This window comes from Thermobia domestica, chromosome 8, assembly GCF_964235325.1.
Source record: "Thermobia domestica chromosome 8, izTheDome1.hap1.1, whole genome shotgun sequence".
Classification (NCBI taxonomy): Eukaryota; Metazoa; Arthropoda; class Insecta; order Zygentoma; family Lepismatidae; genus Thermobia; species Thermobia domestica.
The window spans coordinates 59,666,190-59,685,095 of NC_137461.1; the positions used below are offsets into that span (position 1 = coordinate 59,666,190).

Sequence of the window (18,906 nt, forward strand, 5' to 3'; positions counted from 1 at the left end):
AAGACTTATAATGTAGTAAAACACAATAGAAATACACAAATTTAACATACTTTAATTGAAAAAACTTTTCTTACTTTGATATGAGCAAATTCCTTCATCACATTCGCGTAGTCCAATGTTTCAGCCAATTAATGTTCCATTGATATCATCACTAGACCACCGTGTTTGAGATATGGAAGAACGTAGATAGTTTTTAATAAGCTTAGAGTAAGTTTCGAAAAATTTCTTTCTCAACTTGCCACGGTTACTGGTAAGGTAAACAAAATCATAACTGCAACACTGACATAGGGAAAAAGTCATATTCCTTAATTAATTTTAGTCTCGTTTGCTGAACTTTTAGGCTTAATTATAGCAGTTAATAGTTTCAGTTCGTCTTTCAAATCACTGCGGTTAATTTCTTTCGATTCTTCGCGTATTAAAATGCAGGCACTTTTCAGACAAAAGTTCAGGTGGCATATCGTTCAGATTACTTATATAGTAAAGAAAATCGAAATACTCGCTGTGATGTCTAAGTTGCTCAAACCTTTCTCTTAAATCTAACACAATCACGTCTAGAAGTTTGTAATAAAAATCGATCTTGTATTTTGTTATGTGGATCTTCAATAGCTTCATCCTCTGGCTCGCACTGAAATCGTCTCTTCTTCTTTCGACTTTGAGCTTGCACTGCATTACCATCCGTGGGTCATCCGTGGGCTGATGCCAACTCCATCGCATCAATTAAGTAATGTTGAGCTTTGCATAATTTCTGCTCCTCTCAAAGTACTTACAGAAACCCGACTGCATCCAACACATGGAAACTTTTGTTTACTATGTTTATGTGGAGGGAAAAGTAATACCAGATAACGAGTGAGCAAAGGTAAGTAAAGCCACGCAGCTGGTTTACTATACACAGAGCATCATGGGCGATCATTCTATCTATTCTATTGTCGTTACTTATTTAAAGTAAGGTATCATAAACCTCTATTTGATATCTAAGTAGATTCAGCGCATCAACTCAGCTCTCCCATCTTGCAGTGCTGAATGGGTTTAAAGTGAGGCTGCTAATATGTTCCTTTAGTGTGGCCCAACGTTGAACTGACACAGAAAAAAAGTCAGAAACTTTTTTTAAACTATACAAAAAAATGAAACGGTAAACTGAGATGTTGTGGCTGCATCGTTAACGACAAAGTTTAGTAAAGGAACATAGAAGGCTTGGGGATTTATTTTTGCTTTTCATATTGGAACTATTGTCACATCTTTGGCCCTTCATGTCTTCGATAGAAGTTAATTTCTTTTAGCTGTTTAATTATTACTTCTGTCAGTTCTAGACCAGTGATGTCTTTTACTGGTACGAAACCAAGAAAGTGTTCGCAATTTTTTACAAGCCATTCTCCATTACTGTATGTAATTTGTACGAAACGAACGATCCTTTGCTCTGTACCAGAAATATCTGGTGTACAGTCTAGCATTATAGTATAATATGTTACAGCTCTCAACAAAACAGTATTTTACTTTCAATTTACTTACTAAGGATTGGAATAAAATTTTTTTGGACATCTTTTCCTTCGTAATGGTGGTATTTATTTTGTCCTCCCATGGTTCTTTTAATGTGGTCGGCCATGACGCAGTCAAACTTGTATTACTTAAATATAAAAATCATTATATATATATATATATATATATATATATATATATATATATATATATATATATATATATATATATATATATATATATATATATATATATATATTTGATAAGATACGATAATGAACAATTTGTAAATTGGTTAAAAACTCGCTGCTAGAACCTAAATGTCTCTAGGTGCTGTAGGCTAGAACGGCCTATCTCAAGTGGGAGTGTAACTTTTGCGTACTTGGAGTGGAGCGTTAGAATATTGCTGAATAGAAAAAAATATAAAAGACACTTGACAATCTTACCCGCCCTAGTTGGAAATCTTATCTACGCCGCTGCAAGGGAAATCTTGAACGAGATACCTGTGGCTAGTAGTTTGATAATTGAAAATGAGTGAGAATACTCTGAATTTCCTGAGTGAGTATTTTCCTGAATGTGAGTGAAGTAAGTTTAATTACATTCTCAGGGAACACAATTTTATTCTTCCATGTGGGTCTATTACGAAGCCTTATATTTTAATAGTATTCTTTTCTTTTTCAAATTTTGCCGCCCACTAGATGTGCCGCCCTGGGCGGTGGCACGGCTCGACTCCCCCTCGCGCCGGCCCTGGGGTCACTATAGTGCTCGCCCACACATTGCTGGATGTACTCAAAAACTTTTGAAGCAGTTCCGCTGGGATGTTCTGATCATCCTCTATATAACCCAGATTTGGCGCCAAACAATTATAATCTCTTCAAAAACATGAAACTGTGGTTTGTATCGTATCGCTTCGACAATGACAACGCCCTTCACAATGCTGCTAGCGGGAGGCTTCATTCCTATGTCGGAGATTTTTTTTTTAGAAGGAATTTCAAACCTTGTAAAATGTTACGGCAAGTGCCTCAATTTGAATGGTGAATATGTTGAAAAGAAATGTTATGTTGTACTTTTCTAATGTATATAATGAAAGTTCTGTATCTGTGAGTAGGATATGTCATTGATAACCAAATGGCGATTTTTTTCTCGAATTGCTCTCGTAATACAAAGCAAAAACTCAGAAAGATATCTGAGATTCGTCTTGGCACAGGATTGGATCGTGATGAATTTTGTTTCTGTGGCGACGAACCTCTGAGTTTATTATTTTTAAAAATCCAAAGATTTAGGCACTTACTTAGTTGGGTCAATTTCATTAATTTTATTATTGTGCTCAAAATCAACTATCACGTTTTTTTCCCCGCAATTATTGTAATGTACGTATATACAGTAATTGCAAACAGTGACATTGAGAAAGAAACGTAAACCTTGGCACGATTTACCCTCCCCTCTTTTCTCCTCTTCTTCCTCCCCCCGTACTCAATTCAATCTCTCTGTTGAAGCACATAAGGAGAACGAAAAATATATTCGACGCCTTCCTTATTTCGAAAGTTGCAAAGTCATGGTTTCTTTCTCCACGTTGATACTTCTTTCTCTTCACTACCAGCAGCAGTATTACTAATTTTGCTACTATTATTGTTGTTTTTATTATTACTATCTGTTATTGCTCGTGTGCTGACTAAAAGGAAGTAAAATCTAATATTTAGAGGTCATTTATGGAAATATCTCATTTAACGGTATTTTAAAGATTTTGTTTTTTTTTTTAAATTTGAAAATGAAGCAGGTTTGTGGAAACAAACTAACTTAGCTTTGTAATCAAACTGCTTTATGAAGAATTTAAAGCAGCATCCATAATGTAACGCGATATTTCGACGGTAACAAGCTATTTCAATACATTCATATAAATACATAAGTGATAACATGTAACACGTAGGGCCTGTATTAAATTAATGAAAAATGCTTAATGTAAAGCCCTTGACAACTTTTGGTGTGAACCATAAATACCAATAATTATCATCCCACTCATATCTCTAAAGTTGTCATTTCAATGAAACTTTCGTAACTATTTCGCGGCGCCCGGTTAAACAAGCCAAGGCATCACGGTGCATAGTTTGAGAAACTTTTGTTTAAAGCAAGAATGAATCATGTCACAGGCGACCAAAATTGAGAAAATATATGTTATGACTGTTTTCTGCATTCTGACTCATTAATAAATTGTAACTTCTAAATTGTAAACTTTTCTATGCGTAAACAACAAGGAAGTACTGACAAAATTTATATCCATATATCATTAATAAATTACAATGAAGCATAACACAAGGAATATTTATGCTATAGAAAATAACAAGTAATATTAATAACAAAAAGCATTGTTCACTACAATATGAAACCAAAGTACTGTAATCTATCAACAACAAACTGATATTTAGGAGTAACAATATTATAGGTTAAAAAAAGAAAAAGTCCTAGTGGAAGAGTTTTAAGCGGCCAGGGCCGACTAACCGTCTTGTAGCGCTCATGCCACTGGGGTGATCAGTGATCACGACACTAGCTTCCCTTGCTGGATGCTTTCTAAACCGGAGTTCGGTACTTCTTTCTTCGAAGTAGCCCCCTTAGAAATATCCTCACAATGCTGGGAGGACGCCGCAATGTGAATACTATTTGATGAATGCGAACGATCACCTATCACTTACCAGGCTTTCCTTTGGACCAAACCCGACAGTGATTGATCTCTCTGGTCTTACGATAAACAGTATTTCAGTGTGATTTTGAACGTTGGCACAATAATATACCAGACACGCGAAGTAATATTTGACAGCAAAGCTTTCTATGTACTATGTTTTTCTCATTTACAAACACGTGTTTTGTGTAGAGTTAATATTGATAAATATTGCTAATATCGAATGCTTCTTCGGCCCATCCCTATTATTTGCTAATATTAGTTCTTAGAGTTTGTGAGTTGGATCCCCCGAGGCCCTGATTTCGTTACTGAACACAAATGAATTACTATAACAGGTGGGTTTCATTTCTCATAGTAAAACAATGGTAGACTACTAAAGTATGTGGGGGATAATATTGAAACCGGAAATTGTAAATAAATAGTTTCTGGTTTCAATAGAGGGATAAAGTCAGAATTAGAAACCGGTTCTTGGGACGCTGAATTCATATCTAAAGTAGTTTATCGCTATCTCTTAACAGGTTTTTTCTCTATCGAAATCAATATTCAAAACAAGTGTTGTTTTTATCGCTACCGGTTTTACTAGAGAGATATTGGTAGAGACAAAATCTATTTTTGGGATCCAGAATTTACATCGGAAAAACGTTTTTCCCTAAGTTCGGATCTGAAAATTTTCCCCCCACGTTTGTCGATCTTCAACTTCCTGTTTCAACTTCCAATATTTTCTGCTATTTTTCAAATCATCAGTTGTGTTGTTCTCCTTCCTACTCCTCGCTTTCCTTCCATCTTTCTCTCTATGGCGATATGAAGAAGATAATTTCTTTGCAAGATGTGTCAAAGATTCAATTGCCATTTCTACGGAGGATGCTGGATATAAGCATCTTCTTCTCTCCTACCCGTTTTAAAACATCTTCGTTTGTTACTTTCTCCGTTCATTTTATCTTTCACCATCTTTCTCCCAATACCACATTTCGAAGCTCTCTAAATAGTTCTTCTCTAACTTCCGTAATGTACAAGTCTCCGAAGCTATTGAGTCTAATATTCATATATAACACTGCAGCACCTTCCTTCTTAGTTCAATGTTAAGCCTGCTAGTTAGGAGTGATCTTTTCTTGTTAAATGTTTCTTTGGTACGGTAATTCTTGACCTGATCTCTTTGATGCAGGAAGCGTCACTCGTCAAAAGACTTCTCAAATTTTTGAAACGATCAATCTCTTCAATTTCTCCTTGTTCTACTCTGATCTGTAAGGACGTTTTCGAGGGATATCCTCATGTGTTTAGACTTCTCGATGTTGTTTCCTAGCGTCAACTATTCTATAAATCATCTCTTGAAATCTTTAGAACGCCAATATTAAAAACCGGAAGAGGTAACAGATTTCTACCGTTCCCGTGGAGATCTCACCTATTCTATTCATGCAGCGTTAAATTCTTATTGAGAAACCGCGTTTCGTTATGATTTCTGTTGTCGTTCTGTGGTGATCAATGTTGAAACCTGAAATGACAAGTCTGTACCAGAAAAGGCTTATAAGGGTAAAGATAAAGCCTATTTTTGGGACGCTGAGTCCATATCAAAAATCATTTCTCGCTATCTCTTTAAAAATTTTTGGTTCTTTGAAAATCAATATTGAAATCAGAGTAGTGATAAGTTTCCACTACATCCATTTTGAGTAGAAAAAATTTAAGGAAATGAAATCTTTCAGTTTAACGTCCCACGATTATGTCATTTATGCTAAGGAAGGCGGATGAATAAGACAAGCGGATGATGATGGATAGTAGAATTGGTGGGATGAGATTGTGGGAGAAAACGAGAGTACTCCGAGAAAACCCGCGGACACGATGTTGTCCACCACAAACTTACTTGGCTGAGGATCGAATCTGAGATCCCACGCACCAGAGGTAAGCATTCTACCACTGAGTCACCGCGCTCCCCGAGAAATAAAGGCTGAAATCGAGACTTTTTTTTTTTTTTTTTTTTTTTTACGCTGAATTATATCAGAAAAGTATTTCACTTCATTTCTTACCGTTTCTCCTCTGATAAACGAACGAACGGATAGAACCTTTATACGGATAGAAGATTGCACATACTTAACCATAACATAGTTTGGAAGTTTAATCATAATAAAGATTAGTATATATTAAACTATTTTTTAAGTACCAAGTGTACTGTCTGTGTGTGTTACGTTTGTCAATAATTAAAAAGGGTTTTCCGTCCGTAATTCATTGTAAAATAAAATTCATAATGTTTTTAAAAGTACAGAAGGATATTTTTTAATAAAGTACTTTTTTTTTTTTTTTTTTTATATTCACATTATGGTTTTCTTTTCTACTATATATACCAGCAATATGTTTTTCTTTAATCCTGCCAGTTCAAGGATAGTACAAAACGTGTTTTCATTTTCAAGTCTCTACAGATACGCCTTGCTACGAAAAATGACAAGCTAATCGACAGCAAACACTTTTTACTAGAATTTATATTTTGCCTCGGAATAACGCATAGGTTACTGTTGTCAGCAATTTACAAAACGTTAATATTTTTCTTTCTTCTTTTTTATTTTTTCCTAAACATGAACATACACTCAATTGAATATCATATGCGTTGGTTGAAAAATTAAAAAAGTAGAAAAAAGGGTAAACCATTTTGTCACTTCTGTACTATGTATGACCATCAAGTTTGGAGGTATAGAGCACAGGGGTTCAAGCAGGATGTGTTTGTGAAGGGTGGTGGGCAGGTGGGGGTGGGTGGGGGTTCGACAACACCAATATATTTGTGTGTGTGTGTGTGTTTGGTAATAGCTCCCGATCCAGTGTGAGTGCTGGGGGTACCCCTGGCGAGTGGCTAATTGCACTACATTATTTCAGAGCCGCGTTGACAGGTCCTGATAGACGGTTCGATAATGACATAGCAGATGATTGAGATCACCAAAGCGAATCAAGAAATTGAGGTTTCACTCCTTCCTCCCCTTTTGATCAACACATTCTCGCTCCATGCAGATTATAAATAACAAAGAATATACCCGAAAGGGAGTAAAGAAAAAAAATTAAAAAAGATGAAATTACGAGAAAGCAAAACCAAAAGAAACCAAATTGAGATGAAGTGGAAAAAAGGGAAAAGGAGTGAGAAAGAGAGATATAGAGTGTAGTAATTAAAAAGAAAACTGTGTAAAGGAAAGAAAGAAAAAAATAATGAAACTGGAAAAAATTAACGAAAAATTAAAAAAAATCGTTTTAACAGTTATTTCATCAATTACTTTTCCTAGTATGTATGTACGTAGTTCCTTTTATGCCTGTTTTATTTTGTAAAGGAAACTCAGAACTTCAGAAGGATTCGCTACAAATAGAAAACAAAATGGCGGTTCTTCTCTAATTTTTTTTATAAAAAGCATTTCCACAAAAATGCTTCCCCTTTCTCTTTTTCATATAAAAATAGGAAATTCAATAATAATAATAATAATAATAATAATAATAATAATAATAATAATAATAATAATAATAATAATAATAATAATAATAATAATAATAATAATAATAATATACAAAGTGCTATTATTTTATCAACATGTTTCTAGTACTGATAAATGGGTATTATTATTATTATTATTATTATTATTATTATTATTATTATTATTATTATTATTATTATTATTATTATTATTACCGTTCTACCGTTCTATCTCAGTTTAAACCGGTTTCAGATTAATAGTCTGACGGTCATCCCTGGTAAGTGCAGATTATTTAAAAAGTTCTTCTTCTCCGAACCGGACGATATGGCAGGTGTCTAGTATTGCTGATTTTTGTAGGATTGTTAGATGTTTTACGTTTATCTGTTTCAGTTGCGTCACAGTACTTTCAGGGACAATAGCAGTAACTGAGATAACGATTGGTCTTATGTAACTTTCTGACATTTCTGAAATATTGTTCTTAAGATGGAAATTAAATCGTTCAATCTATCGCTCCACTTTTATGCTCTTTAGGCTGAGGGAGACGGATGATTAAGGCAAGTGAATGATGATTATGGTGATGATGGAACAATTGGTGGAAAAAATGAAATGAAATCTTTGAGTTTTACGTCCCACGTTTATGCCGGTTAGGCTAAAGGAGACGGCGATGATGAGTAATGAATGAAACGGTGGAATGAAGAATGTGGGAGGAAACGGGAGAACCCCGAGAAAACCCACGCACACGGTGTTTGTCCACCACAAAGTTCATTTGGCGGGGGCTGGGATCGAACCCGGGACCCCAAGCACCAGAGGTGAACGCTCTACCACTGAGCCACCGCGGCCTCAAAAACAATTGGTGGAATAATAAAGTGGGAGGAAAGTGAAGTACCCGAGAAAACCCGCGGACACGATGTTGTCCACTACAAACTTACCTTGGCTGGAGATTGAACTAGGAACCACACACACAAGAGATAAGCATTCTACTACTGAACCGCCGTTCGCTCCGATATTGTTCTTAAGCCAAGGGGAAACTTGTTCGCAAATCGATTTGTTTGCAAACCTAAAGGCTCCTAAGTTGAAGGTCCACTCAGAGATCGAAAATAATTTTCCAATTTCTATTTCCTCTTTAAAAGTCGTTTTTCAAAAAAAAAAAAAAAAAAAAATAGTCTCTCCTTGTCTACAATCTAGGACACAAAGATAATACACGTATTTATCCAAAATTTCGAAGTTCTGTGCCTAATAGTTTCTGAGATTTGCTGATGAATGAGTCAGTGATATACAGATGATTTTTTTTTTTTTTTACTAATGTATAGAGGTTTAATATTTTATGCAACCAAGGGTACAGGACACTACATATTGTTAACGTGGACCCCAAACTATGATAGGGCTATTAGTGGATGTACAGGTCATCATGCCTGATCAGCCCTTACGATTTAGACTGTTCCCCACCACAAAATCTCGCCTCCGATTAGAGGACCTCGCCATTAGTCCCAAATGCATAATTAATATAAATTTTAATTGAGTTCTGTCTCTATATTTTCAGATCATCAATAGGGTCATTTAGGGAGATATCGACACTCAGGAGATTTCGACACATTTTAAGGTCTGGCAAAGCTAGTGATCATACTCGTAGGCGAAAAGAAACATTCAGTACGTGGAAGGTTGTTGCCGTTGCATATGCAGAGAAGTTAATTTTGCCTGTTGCCTATAAAATAGGTACATAAAGCTTTATTTAAATATATATATATATATATATATATATATATATATATATATATATATATATATATATATATATATATATATATATATATATATATATAAAAGTTATAAGTTTCAGTAAGTCAAAAATAAGGTATGGCGGTAATATATGTTGATGAAAGGAAACAAAAGATTGATATTATGATAGAGTATGCCCTCTGTAGGCATGTGTGTCAAGTTGACACACATTGCTTGTTACAGTAACAACTCGTGCTAGCTTTTGTTAATCAATGCATTTAGGAGATAAATCGACAGTAATTGTAGCAAGATTTCGACATGTATTCCGTTGTTATAAGGAAAGTCACCAGACAAACAAACTACCGTCTGGTTCATCTTAGTGTTAGGTTACATAACAAACACGCTTTCTCAGCTTCTGGGTCATTTAGTCCGGTATAGGACCTAAGCCTAATGGCAAAGTACGTTTGGTTTTAGATGAGCACAGTACACGTGTCAAAGAGCCTGATGTATTAGAGAAAACCTCTAATGCTGGTATAGAAATGTTGTGTCCCACTAAACAGTACTCAAAATTGTCCATCTTTAATGTATTTCTCTTCCGCAAATTTCAACTTATGGAAATTTGTTCGTAGGAACCCTTGCAAAATGTTATAAAAGAAGACTATGAGAAAGTCAGTTTCAGTTGGATTCTTCGCATACGGATTCCGAAGATTACTATGGGTTGCAAATACTGAAGTAATATGTTGTAAAACAGGTTTAAAACAAAGTTCGTTTTTAACGAGCTTACATTGTATCAGTGTTCCTCTTGTATTTCAACTCAGGTTGTAATGAATCGCAGCAAAGTTTGCAAATAAGCCATACGTAGATAGTAGCAACCTTAGATCTAGTATTTTCGTTGCGTCTTATGTTTCTTGTACTTCAAAGTTGTGAAGGATTACATTGTTTATATAGTGTCAACATCTCCCATAGTAAGTGTCGATTTCTCCCGCAAGATTTCCAAAACCTACTAATCCGTAGCAGTCCGCTTACGTATTCTTGTGCTTTAAAATACTACATTTCAGGGGAAGGTTTTGTTGTTTCCTAGCTAGGGCAAAGATTACTGTCAAACATTTTGCAGAATAAAATTATCATAACTTTCAGAGTAGTATCGACTTGTTTCTTAACGTGTCGAAATGTCCCTAAATGATCCTATTTGACTTAAAACTGTAGGGGCGGGGAGAGGAAGTTCTCGTTTTCTCCAAAGAAAGGAAAATGTATAATACCTAAAGGACTTTATTTAACTGCTTCATTTATAATAAACAAATAATAGACTGAATTTTTAACTAAGACTCATCCCTTTAAGTTCATATGCAATTGAAATCCACCAAACATGAAATTTTAAGATTCACTAATTGTACGTCTATTGTTATTTTACGCCCAGTCTGCTTTAATATAATACTGCTATTTAAGTCTGTTCTAATTACACGTCCTTATACACAAAGAACTACACGTTGGTTGCTATATAATATGTAACATTCATATTTGTTAGTAGTAGTTTACTTAATTCACTTTTTTTTTTTTTTTTTTTTTTTTAAACGAAGTTGCTGATATACAATTTTACATTAATTATATCCATGTTTTACTTTTGAAAGAAGATGAAAGGAGTCGAAATATTAATAACTAGCATATTAAAATTTATACTTATACAAAGGATTGTATATGATTTCGAAAACAATACAGTAGTTACTTGATGATAATCTTAACAAACAATAAATTATATACCTCTAGATCTGAAGTATTGTGTAAAAAAAAATCATTCCATTTTTCAATACTGTATAGCTATTAACAATACACAAACAAACAAAAGATCAAATAATATCGACTCTTCTTTTCTATAAACAAAAAACAGAGAAAAAATAAATCTTTTAACTAATCATAACTTATTAAGAAAGCAAAAGGTATATTTAACTAACATTGCATGTGAAAATTGAGATAGTGTCATCTGTGGTTCTTGAAAGACAAAAGACTCTTTTGATTCACGTATAGCTTTTTTTTTTTTTTTTTTTTTTTTTTTTTTTTTTAAGGATTCTAGTTTTGTTCTAAAGACGTTTAAGACATGAGAATACAGAGAAATGTGAACTTATATTTTCTTCATAGGCGTAGCAAGTTATGCACGCATCACGTACAGTACATAAGAAATATAAAAGAAGCAAAATTTCTCAAATGTTGAATTACGTATATTTTTTAAAAAAATGTCCTTGCAAACAATACATCTTTTATGACGAAAAGTACATACTACATGGCTTTCTTCTGTAAAACAATTTTTATCATATTATACAGAAGACTTTCTTTTAAAAGAAAGCTGTATAATTATGATTTTTATTTTATTTTTGTTATTTACTAAATACAGAAAACACTTTATTAAAAATTTGGCTTGGTGAAAGCACGCATTTTTCTGACAAGTCTGTAATACTAATTTTATCTAGCATTACTTCCTAAAAGCAGAGCAGTGCTTCTTTTTACCAGTAGAGGACAGAGCAAGCAAATGTTTGTAACATCTTCATGAGAAAAATAAGACAACATATGGTATTTACTGCTCCACTCTATTTTGCACACTCTCTACTCTCTATTTTGCACACTTTTCATAGGACCAAGGATCAGTTTGGCTCGTGCAACTTTCATCATATTGTACGTATGGTTTACTTTGTAGTAGATTATGCTTACTTAGGGTATTATTACATTTATAAGTAGTGCCTTATCCCCATTTCACTCGGTTAAAATAAGAGAAAGTAGTACTTAATATGTTCCGTTAGTCAGTCACTTTTTACTACTACTGAAGCGCTCTCAGACGATATTTTTCGTCTTGCCAGTCATTTTCGATCATTTTTATATCTTCTCCTCGCCAAAGTTCCGGAGCTGAATTTCGAATTAAACGACATTGGAAGCGTCACTGTTCACCTCCTCAGCCACCCCGAAAACTATGGATTCGGAATCCATCATAAATTTCTGCTGAGAAAACGGCGAAATCGTTTCCGGAACATTTTTTTTTTTTAATTCTTTTAATCTCGCAGTAATTTGTGCGCACTATAATTTGCTGAATGTTCGAGTATTTATAAGAATAAACAATAGACATTCAATGTGTAACTCACCGGTCTGACTCATTGTCTTTATATTTGTGGTTCCAGATTCGAGTACCGAGTTCCAGATTGTTCTCTATTGAGCCACCATCATGAGGGAGTTGGAGTGGAGAACCATTTGAATTACATTGACTCAACTAACAAGCCTGATTGGAATAGCTTAGTAAGTCGTATTCTACATTTCTTACACTCTGACGTCTACATTATGTATAAAACATATTTAAGTTTGACAAAAACGATATCTCGCTTTTCAAAAACAGAAAACTAATGACAAACAAGGATATTATTTTATTATTGCTCAGTTTATGTTGTTAAGTATGATTTCATGTAAATAAATTCTATACTTAGAAATCAGGCCGTGTAATAAGAAACACGATAAATTCAAAAATAAGCTTTGTGAATAAAATTACACCGTTTCCTTGCACGCACATCCCTAATGGCTAACAATCCGTCAGGACCGCATATTCATTGCATTGGAGGAGTAACACACAGAATATCAGTGTTAATTTTATTTATGTTAGTACAAATCATCTACAAACACGTAAGTAGTAGTAGTTTAGTTTAGTTGTCAGTAATATCCTATCATATATGCAACCACTGAATCTTAAGCGCTATGTGGATTATCTAATGCTAGTTGGTTGGTTCGTTGTTTGGGAGGTTAGCGTTCTGTTCAGCTCCGAGGTTATGTAAGAGAGGGACCTACAGCTTAATGGGGGAAGCCATATCTATGAAGGAGTTCATCTAATGGCAGTTATCTTCAGCATTAGACATATAGGCTTTATACTAAGTTGGTTTGAAGTATGATTAGCGCTATACTAAGGGTTTGACTTACGCATAGTTATCATAAGTGTATTCAGAATCTCTGATTAGCACATACAACTGATCGATAAATTATTTTCCCTTATAATTACAATGTAATCCTTTTATTGTCGCTAATATTAATTGACTTCTACTTATTTTAATCAATTGACATCCCAATAAAACATACCCCTCAGAAATGAATAAGTTAATTATAATTTGATTTAATAACTATTTATAAATTGTTTTGATATCAAACCACATACAAAATATTTCGAATGTCGTATTTCATATGTTTTTATTTTTACAGACTACGCATGTACACGTGTAGTTTTCCGTAGTTGTCACATTTACTTTTCTCGCTCGATATATTAAGGTCATATTAGATAATCATAATCTGATCAACTTATTAGCTGAATACCAAGCAGACTCTGAATACTAGAAAGTACACCGTCCTTAGTACAGAGCTAATACGACAATAACTAATTGCGTGACTAACGCTTGATTAACGAATTATACCTTTAATACTACCCAGTATGTTTAATCAGAATGAGTACAAGACCCCATGAACTCTTTGGATCGCAACCGGACTGTTGACGAGAGAGTACGAGTGCTCTATGTGTCCTAATTTGACTGTTACATTCTTTCCCTATACTCTACATAAACTAAGAGATTTGTTCGTTATCAAATACCAGTTACTAAAAGCAATATAATTTAGAGCTCTTTTCTATTATATGGAACCATATAACTATTATTATATATCTGGTCAACAACGTTATTCTGAGAATATTAACCATAACTCCCTTCGCTCTTAATTTGATGGTATTGCATTACTTATTTCATTTTCTAAGTATATATAAAGCAATGTGAGAATATAATATTCAGCAATGGTTATATTATTCTGAACACGTAGATTATAATAATAATATACTATACTTTTCTCATGGTTTACGAAATAATGATTGCAAAAGAATTTGCTGATGATAAACATCATTAGATTACACGCAACTCAGAATGGTGTCGCCAAAATATATGTTTATATTTGCGTCAATGTCACATCATGGAGTTGTAGCCAAATCTAGTTCACTTTTTTTAATGAGGAGAGAAAATACTAAAAAAATACATTAAAAAACTCTTGACAGTTAAAAATCTAACACCCAGGAAGTTCATAGGATATATGATGAAGCGTGTGAGTAAGTGTGTATGTGTGTAGAACCCTAACGTCCGCAATGATTAAGTTCAGATCCACCCTAACTTCCGGTCAGGCATGGCGAAAGGTCACCCGGAAGCTGATGGCTATCGAATCATTATTCTTCCACCTTCACACACACACACATACACACACACATGCACATACAAACATATATATTCCCATATGTATATATATCGATATAGACACACAGACCTCTCTATGACAGCATAACACTGCTTTGTGAAAACACAGTTCTCCTTTTCCCACCTGTTTCATTTTATAGTTATCCCCCCCCCATCAATCCTAATATTCGCCTACAACAGAATCTTTAGCTAAACGTAGGAACAAGGGGGGGGGGGAAAGAGAGATTGAAAGCACTGTACACAACAACAACAACAAAATCGTCACAAAGCACGGTGTTAAGAATGAACTAAACAGCGTTAAAACGACCAGATATGTAGATGTGCAATCAAATTCTGTGTATTGAAATCTCGTATAATAGTCCCCCGATTAAAGTTAAAGGCCATTTTTTTTCATTGCGCTGTTTGAGGAAGAAAAAACTAATAATAAAAAACAAGCTTCATACTCGATTGACTACCAAAAAACACCAAATAATGAAAAAACCGAAAAAGAAAAAACAGAAAGGATTTGAAAGAACAAATGAAGATCGTAACGTGTGCCACAGACAAAAAGGACGAAACCACAATAAAAAATCGAAAAAAACACAAAACAAAACAAAAGACAATCACTGAAATTTAAATGAATGGGGAAATATATGTGTAGATTTATATATATATATATACGAGCCGGATGACAAAGGGCCAAATCGCGATAGAAAAAGATTTTCGCGTACGACATTGACAAACATGGCATATCTTGCGGTGTAAACTTTTTTTTTGAGCACAAAAAATAATAATATGCGAATAAAAGAACAAGGAATATGCAAAAATGAAAATCAAATGCAGAAGAAAGAAAAAAAAGTATGATCAAAAGTTTAACGACTTAGTGTCAAAACATAATAGACCTTCAAATCGCAGCTTTGTATATATTACTATAGAGAACGTACAAAAGAGTCAAAAAGACGAAATCCCTCCCCTCCCCCATTTTCCCTCCTCTCCTCTCCCCTACACACCATTTGAATGTCTCAATAGACACTACCAAAACAGAGAAAAACACCTTGCACATTTTCTCTATTGTTGACGGTGAGTGCTGCTAGTGCTCACCAGAGCGCGTCCTCTGCATCTCTTGTCGCTGGTATACCGTCATATAAGCGTGCCCGATGTATTATGTATTGTGAAATGTGGTAGTACTTTTTTCCTTTTAACACAACAAAACCCACAGAAAAACGGGATTTAATAGTTAATAAAACTCATCCAATGAAACCCTCTCTCTCACCGCAATTGAATAAATCTACGGGAATTCATCCAATTCAATTCTTCCTTCTCTCTCTCTCTCTTTCTCTTTCTTTCTATCTTTCTTTAGTACTCATTGCTCGTAAACTGTTTGGAGTCCCGTATTTGAATAAATAAAGATTTGCATTCAAGACATTTCTAATGTGTCTTCTAGTTGCACTACTACAATGCAGAGGGATCACGTTAACTGATTAGTTTTTATTTTCCTTTAAATCGAAAAGGTTAATAATTGAATCCAAAGATACTTACAAAGCACAGAACAGAATTAAAACCACCTTATATACACGGACCAACATTCAGGATTAACTGTTCCTTGAGTGTTTCGTATCTTATACTTCATACATCTGAGTTTTTTTTTTTTTTTAATCTCCAAGCAAAACAGCCTTACGAGCTAGGTACTCACGCCTTTGAGATATGTGTGATCATCGCATCATTTCCCCTCGCCGGCTTTCTGAACGGGAGTGTACTATGTTTCTTTAAATTAGCTCCCCAATATCCTCACGAAGCTGGGTAGCTATTAAATCCAATAGGAATCCCGAGAGTATTTCCATTATTCTTGAATTTTCTAGAGTGACAGGTACATCTCATTGAAATCCAAGGGGAATTCCGTCGATACTTCCATTACCCTAAGAGATGCTACTGTGGCGGGTACATTCCATTGAAATCTAATTGGGGAAATTCCATAGGCATTTCAATTTTCGTTAAAGGTTCTACTATGATAGTCACATCCCATTGAAATTTAACTAAAATTCCGTAAACATTTCCATTATTTTTAAAGTTTCTACTGTGACAGGCATGTGCAATTGAAATCAAAGAGAAATTCCGTAGGCGTTTCCATTATCCATAAAGTTTCTACTAGAAGAGTCACATCACATTAAAATCCAAGGGAAATTCCGAGAGTATTTTAATTTTCTTTAAAGTTCCCATTATGACAGACATATCTCGCTGAAATCAAAAGGAAGTTACGTACATATTTCCAATATTAAAGTTTCTATTGTGACAGGCGCATCGCATTAAAATCCAAAGGAAATTCTGTGGATACTTCCACTATCCTTAAAGTTTCTATTGTGACAGGCACATTCCACTGAAATTCAAGGGAAATTTCATGGATATTTCCATTATCCTTACGTTTCTACTACGAACCTCAATGTCTCGGGAACGTTTCGTAGACATGTATTGCTATGTAGGAAGAGAGCCCGAGAATTGGGAAAACTTCTCCTATTGTATATAAATTAGTAATTCTGTGGATTGTTGAAGCGAGTAATCGTCCTCTTCCCTCTTATAATTTCAACTCAAAACTGTAGGAATAAACCTCTCATCTCCAGCAAAGCATGCAATATGTTTTATACATTCAATTTTCTGGAGTCCCACAAGGATCTATTTTAGGGCCGTTACTTTTTATCATATTCATTATAGCCTTCTTAATTGTATTAAAACATTACATAAACTACTCTATGCAGACGATCTAAAATTATATAGGAGAATTACAATAGCACAGGACTGTGTCAGCTAGCAGGAGGATCTAGACAGAGTAAATGAATGGTGCAAGAGCAACTTGTTAAACATAAATTCAGATAAATGCAAAACGTATCCTTCACTAAGAAACGGAATGTTGTTAAATTTCAAAATAAGATAGATGGTAAACAATTAAAGGAGGAACAAACTGTCAATGATTTGGGTGTAATATATGATAACAAACTATCGTTTGAGCATCATATAAATCAAATTGTAATTGACGCAAACAGAAATCTTGGATTCATTTTGAGAATGGGAAGGGAATTTAATAAGTCAAAATGTTTTACTGAAATTATATTTTTCATTTGTTAGAACAAAATTAGAATATGCGTCTATTATATGGAACCCCCACACGAAGAAAGACTATTAGAATAGAAAGAGTTCAAAATAAATTTCTGCGGTTTCTGGTGTACAAGAGAACAGGCATCTTCCCCACGTATGAAAATAGTACTTCTCTTAATGAAAATTTTAACACAATGTCTCTCAATCACAGAAGAGTGTTAAATGACATGATATTCTTGTAAAAAAAATATTAAATAACAAATTAAATAGTAAGGATTTGGTCTCTGCCTTTCATCTCAGGGTACCCAATGGAAACATACGTGTGGGCAATGGAAATTTCTTTTATTGTAAGAAATCTCGAACAAATGCAACAAAACAGTCACCAACGTGGAGGATGGGTACAGTGTACAACAAACTGAGTAAATGTAAAAAAGTTCTGGATATACACAGTATGAGTCAGAATAGATTTCGCAAATATATTATAGATATTCTATGTAACTCTAATATGAACACTGTAATTGGGTAGAATAACCTGTTGTGTTGTTCTTCTTAAATAAATAAATAAATAAATAAATAAAAATCTGACTGCTTTTTATTAAATTTTCACTGAAAATATGTTATATAAAATCGAGAAGAATACCTCTTCCCTTATTATTGAACAAATATCCAACTCCAAGTAATTGGGACGATTAGAAATCCTCAGAAAACAAATTCCGCCGTATTTGACCAAACTCGATATTCTTTATGAAAGTTGTAATAGAACATTTTTTTTTTTTTTTAAATCATGGCAGAAGAGGAGACGCATAAGTGAATCCTCATGCCTGACTGAGTTCAACTTCAAGCACTGGGGATTATGTGAAAACCTCAATAATGCTCGTATATACTCCATATTCTGTTAAAATAAAATAATTTTTACAGAAATTATCATAGAACATACTTTTACTTTTTTTTTAAACACGGGAGAGGGGGAAAGAAGTCCACTCTCACAATCAGAAAAAAACGTATGTCGCATACGTAAAAACGTACGTTACATGGGTATTTCCTGTAGTTTTTGGACTTAACGTACGAGCTATGGGCTAGTTTGGCTACGGGTATTTAATTTGAAGTACTCACCAACTACCTCCATAAAATTTGTGGGGGAAGTACCGCAGGAATTTGAAACATGGATATTTGGATAGGGCACATACTAATTCTTAAGTGAAGTCTGTCCGACTTTGGTAGATCCCAAAGTATTGGAGCTATGGACCTTTAAAGGTAATTTTCTTCATGTTTTCGGCAGCCTATAGCTCTGAAA

General features: G+C 34.2%; 1 long non-coding RNA gene across 4 annotated transcripts in view; it reads left to right on the top strand.

The window, feature by feature from the left end:
• LOC145692931 (uncharacterized) overlaps window positions 1-18,906 on the top strand; it is a 1,320,660-nt gene that overhangs the window by 1,248,792 nt on the left and 52,962 nt on the right. For 3 of the 4 annotated variants that reach the window (XR_014132665.1, XR_014132667.1, XR_014132668.1), the window contains one exon: window positions 12,462-12,576. The exons of the other annotated variant lie outside the window; for it this stretch is intronic. This is a non-coding gene — a long non-coding RNA (uncharacterized LOC145692931). The remainder of the gene's footprint in view (window positions 1-12,461; window positions 12,577-18,906) is intronic. 4 annotated transcript variants of the gene reach the window in all.